At 43.8% G+C, this 6,060-nt stretch overlaps 1 pseudogene; it reads left to right on the top strand.

Moving 5' to 3' along the window:
• The first annotated feature begins 4,382 nt into the window (after nucleotides 1–4,382).
• LOC130359974 (U2 spliceosomal RNA) lies at nucleotides 4,383–4,485 on the top strand (annotated as a pseudogene).
• Nucleotides 4,486–6,060: the final 1,575 nt, after the last annotated feature.

Here is a 6,060-nt window from a genome sequence, read left to right as displayed (position 1 = left end):
ATAAAGTGAAAAACGGGGTAATTTATTCCATCAAAAAAACGTTACCTAATGGGGGCATTACCTACCTGATGAAACTACCTACTGGGGGCATTAACCTATCTGGGGGCACTACCTACTGGGGGCATTACCTTCTACATACCTACTGGGGGCATTACCTACTACATGCTTACTGGGGGCAATAAATACGACCTACCTGGAGGCATCAACCACTACCTACTGGGGATATTACCTACCTGGAGGCATCACCTACTAGGTACATTATCGATCTGCTTGGGCATCCTATCTTATAGGGGTATTCCCTACCTACCCACTGTGGGCTTTACCTGTGTGATGGGGGAAACAATGTAAAGGGACCTGTCTACCCCCTTGAGTGACCAACTGCCTAAAGGAGGGGGGGCTACCTACTCTTCCCCCCAACCCACTTTTCTACCCACTATACTGGGCGCTATAAGCGCTGGAAAAGTGTGGAGTCTTAAATGTTTGTTTGGCAGGTTCTGTGGAGTTGTGGCTGGAAGAAATAGTCATGACGGTCTGGGCCGGATGGATAAGAAAAGGAAATTGACTGACACCGATCAGAGAAGACGTCACCTGATGTAACTTTATGTAATCTCTTATATGGTCTGTAGAGCCTGTGTAGAGCTGAGGCACTAACTTCTGTGTAAAGTGGTTTATTCAGTATTCGTATGGTAATATTATCCTGTTACTATGTGGAGGTAATGTGTAGTCATAGTGTGGTACAATTATTTGAACCTTGTCTAGAGCTGTTGTTGGTTATACTGGTCTGTGGTCTATGGTCTATTTATCAACTGCTGGTTTGGTGTATGTTGAGTAACTTATACAAAGTAAGAGATTATTATTATTATTATTATTGTCTTCTATTCTTTAAAGTAAACATTTTTGGATTATTCTTAGTTCTGACCCAGTTGCATGGAATAATGGTCTACTGTAGTGTTTTCCAACCAGGGTGCCTCCAGCTGTTGCAAAACTACATTTTCCAGCATGCCCAAGCAGCCAAAAGCTGTCTGGACATGCTGAGACTTGTAGTTTTGCAACTGCTGGAGGCACCCTGGTTGGGAAAAGCTGGTCTACAATAAAGCTATTGAAGTGCAAAGTTCATATTCGTATTTATGTATGTGTTTTAAAATGAATGCTTTCCCCTTTTATGAACAAGTATATAATTACGATATGCCATGAGCTTGAAAAATTACGCAATATGGGGCTGGTATGCAACTTTTTCCAGGGCTGGTTTTTATCCCCAGTCCGGCCCTGCCCGTGGCTGTTGGTTTTATACCGTTTGGGGACAGCCAAGGAGGCGTCAGCAGGCAACACAGGTAAGTGTGTGCTTGTGTATGTGTGTGTTTCCTATGCAGATCCTAAACCCAGTATCAAATGCAAGTAGGAGGAGTAAGAAGGGTTCCTGCCAAAGCCAGGTTATGGATTGCATTTAAAAATGGTCCATCAGAGTGAAATGGACTCCCATCTTCCTGCTTAGCAATATTGATATGGGTTTAGGGTCTGCTGTGTGTACTAGTGGGTGACTGCCACCCAGCCAGAGTGTGTACGGGAGGCTGCCAGCCAGCCTCCCTTCCTACAAGTAGTGATGGTGCATGTGAAGGGGACAGCGTTGGTTCCTCCCCTTTCACAGTTATCACTTCTCATCCTTCCTTTTGGCTGGTATCAAATGTGGTGTCTGTTTATATCAGTTTAATATCTGATATGTCCCCTATCTGGTAGCATATATTAAGTGCACCACCAGGTTTCAGTGTTGGAAAGAAAGATTACCTGTTTATTTACTGCTGCAGCTGCTTGCTGGCTAGTCCAGTGGGCCCCTACTGCAGGCAAAAGACAATAGGTGGTGCCTATGTGCCTAGGTGGATAGGACATCAGCTATGAGGCATTTGTTTGTACAAACTGCTGCTCACAACTAATGTTGTAATATAATGTCTCCATCTGCTGGTGGTATTGAATAAGCAATAGTGCAATGATAGCGTCTGAAAAAGAAGAAAAATAAGAAGCAGCAGCATAGGAAAAAAGGAGGAAAGAAGGAAAACATGGAGAGAAGAAAAAAAAAGAAGGTAAAAATGAGGTGAAAACATGTTTAAAAAAGTATTTCCATCTCTCTCTCTCTATATATATGTATATACATATATATATATATTTAAAAGAAAAAAAAATTATATATATATATATATATATATATATATATATATATACACATATAGAGAGAGAGATAAATATATATAGAGATAGATGGGTGGGTGGATAGATAGATAGATAGATAGATAGATAGATAGATAGATACACATACATACATACATACATACATACATATGTGTGTATTGTTGGAGTTGCAAACATGGGTGCACTTGACAAACTCAGTGCGGCTATTCCCCATTGAAAGATTGTTGCATCCAGGACCCTTAGCACTGTGATATGCTACTCAATACCACTGGCGTGGCCAGGTGTAAACAACATCTGACCTTTGTTGTGTATGTAACCAGTGAGATTGTGATGTCGCCTAGGCCCACCAAAGAACAGCCTTGTCAGAAGCAGCACTGCCATGAGCAGAAGCAGCAGCACCATAGGTTGTCAAATAAGCTGGATTTACCAAGACAAGTGAGTCCAATAGGATGCAGGTATGTCCTCTATCCTTACAGCTTCCCGTGGCTGTTGGTTTTATACCGTTTGGGGACAGCCAAGGAGGCGTCAGCAGGCAACACAGGTAAGTGTGTGCTTGTGTGTGTGTGTGTGTGTTTCCTATGCAGATCCTAAACCCAGTATCAAATTCAAGTAGAAGGAGTAAGAAGGGTTCCTGCCAAAGCCAGGTTATGGATTGCATTTAAAAATGGTCCATCAGAGTGAAATGGACTCCCATCTTCCTGCTTAGCAATAATGATATGGGTTTAGGGTCTGCTGTGTGTACTGGTGGGTGACTGCCACCCAGTCAGAGTGTGTATGGGAGGCTGCCAGCCAGCCTCCCTTCCTTCAAGTAGTGATGGTGCATGTGAAGGGGACAGCGTTGGTTCCTCCCCTTTCACAGTTATCACTTCTCATCCTTCCTTTTGGCTGGTATCAAATGTGGTGTCTGTTTATATCAGTTTAATATCTGGTAGCATATATTAAGTTCACCACCAGGTTTCAGTGTTGGAAAGAAAGATTACCTGTTTATTTGCTGCTGCTGCAGCTGCTTGTTGGCTAGTCCAGTGGGCCCCTACTGCAGGCAAAAGACAATAAGTGGTGCCTATGTGCCTAGGTGGATAGGACATCAGCTATGAGGCATTTGTTTGTACAAACTGCTGCTCACAACTAATGTTGTAATATAGTGTCTCCATCTGCTGGTGGTATTGAATAAGCAATAGTGCAATGATAGGGTCTGAAAAATAAGAAGCAGCAGCAGCATAGAAAAAAAGGAGGAAAGAAGGTAAAAATGAGGTGAAAACATGTGTAAAAAAGTATTTCCATCTCTCTCTCTCTCTCTCTCTCTATATATATATATATATATATATATATATATTTAAAAGAAAAAAAAATTATATATATATATATATATACATATAGAGAGAGAGAGAGAGATAAATATATATAGAGATAGATGGGTGGATAGATAGATAGATAGATAGATACACATACATACATACATACATACATACATAGATATGTGTGTATTGTTTGAGTTGCAAACATGGGTGCACTTGACAAACTCAGTGCGGCTATTCCCCATTGAAAGATTGTTGCATCCAGGACCCTTAGCACTGTGATATGCTACTCAATACCACTGGCATGGCCAGGTGTAAACAACATCTGACCTTTGTTGTGTATGTAACCATGGAGATTGTGATGTCGCCTAGGCCCACCAAAGAACAGCCTTGTCAGAAGCAGCACTGCCATGAGCAGAAGCAGCAGCACCATAGGTTGTCAAATAAGCTGGATTTAACCAAGACAAGTGAGTCCAATAGGATGCAGGTATGTCCTCTATCCTTACAGCTTCCCGTGGCTGTTGGTTTTATACCGTTTGGGGACAGCCAAGGAGGCGTCAGCAGGCAACACAGGTAAGTGATTGCTTGTGTGTGTGTGTGTGTGTGTGTGTGTTTCCTATGCAGATCCTAAACCCAGTATCAAATGCAAGTAGGAGGAGTAAGAAGGGTTCCTGCCAAAGCCAGGATATGGATTTCATTTAAAAATGGTCCATCAGAGTGAAATGGACTCCCATCTTCCTGCTTAGCAATAATGATATGGGTTTAGGGTCTGCTGTGTGTACTGGTGGGTGACTGCCACCCAGCCAGAGTGTGTATGGGAGGCTGCCAGCCAGCCTCCCTTCCTACAAGTAGTGATGGTGCATGTGAAGGGGACAGCGTTGGTTCCTCCCCTTTCACAGTTATCACTTCTCATCCTTCCTTTTGGCTGGTATCAAATGTGGTTTCTGTTTATATCAGTTTAATATCTGATATGTTTCCTATCTGGTAGCATATATTAAGTGCACCACCAGGTTTCAGTGTTGGAAAGAAAGATTACCTGTTTATTTGCTGCTGCAGCTGCTTGCTGGCTAGTCCAGTGGGCCCCTACTGCAGGCAAAAGACAATAGGTGGTGCCTATGTGCCTAGGTGGATAGGACATCAGCTATGAGGCATTTGTTTGTACAAACTGATGCTCACAACTAATGTTGTAATATAGTGTCTCCATCTGCTGGTGGTATTGAATAAGCAATAGTGCAATGATAGGGTATGAAAAAGAAGAAAAATAAGAAGCAGGACCCTTAGCATCCAGGACCCTTAGCACTGTGATATGCTACTCAATACCACTGGCATTGCCAGGTGTAAACAACATCTGACCTTTGTTGTGTATGTAACCATGGAGATTGTGATGTCGCCTAGGCCCACCAAAGAACAGCCTTGTCAGAAGCAGCACTGCCATGAGCAGAAGCAGCAGCACCATAGGTTGTCAAATAAGCTGGATTTAACCAAGACAAGTGAGTCCAATAGGATGCAGGTATGTCCTCTATCCTTACAGCTTCCCGTGGCTGTTGGTTTTATACCGTTTGGGGACAGCCAAGGAGCCGTCAGCAGGCAACACAGGTAAGTGTGTGCTTGTGTGTGTGTGTGTTTCCTATGCAGATCCTTAACCATGTATCAAATGCAAGTAGGAGGAGTAAGAAGGGTTCCTGCAAAAGCCAGGTTATGGATTGCATTTAAAAATGGTCCATCAGAGTGAAATGGACTCCCATCTTCCTGCTTAGCAATAATGATATGGGTTTAGGGTCTGCTGTGTGTACTGGTGGGTGACTGCCACCCAGCCAGAGTGTGTATGGGAGGCTGCCAGCCAGCCTCCCTTCCTACAAGTAGTGATGGTGCATGTGAAGGGGACAGCGTTGGTTCCTCCCCTTTCACAGTTATCACTTCTCATCCTTCCTTTTGGCTGGTATCAAATGTGGTGTCTGTTTATATCAGTTTAATATCTGATATGTCCCCTATCTGGTAGCATATATTAAGTGCACCACCAGGTTTCAGTGTTGGAAAGAAATATTACCTGTTTATTTGCAGCTGCAAGCGAGCCAGATAAGAGAGGGAGCCAGATGTGAGAGAGAGCAAGCCAGATATGAGAGCGAGCCAGATAAGAGAGCGAACCAGACAAGAGAGCAAGCGAGCGAGCCAGATATGAGAGCGAGCGTGCCAGACATGAGAGCAAGCGAGCCAGACAAGAGCGCAAGCGAGCAAGCCAGATATGAGAGCAAGCGAGTGAGCCAGATATGCGAGCGAGCCATATAAGAGAGCGAGACAGACAAGTGAGCAAGAGAGCCAGATATAAGAGCAAGCCAGATATGAGAGCGAGCCAGATAAGAGAGCGAGCCAAACAAGAGAGCAAGTGAGCGTGCCAGATATGAGAGCGAGCGAGCCAGATATGAGAGCAAGTGAGCGAGCCAGATATGATAGCGAGCGAGCCAGATATGTGAGCAAGCGAGCCAGATATGTGAGAGAGAGAGCCAGACAAGAGAGCATGCGAGCGAGCCAGATATGAGAGCAAGCGAGCAAGCCAGATATGAGAGCAAGCGAGCGATCCAGATAT

Source organism: Hyla sarda, chromosome 2, assembly GCF_029499605.1.
Source record: "Hyla sarda isolate aHylSar1 chromosome 2, aHylSar1.hap1, whole genome shotgun sequence".
Classification (NCBI taxonomy): Eukaryota; Metazoa; Chordata; class Amphibia; order Anura; family Hylidae; genus Hyla; species Hyla sarda.
This window is presented reverse-complemented; position numbering and strand designations above follow the sequence as displayed.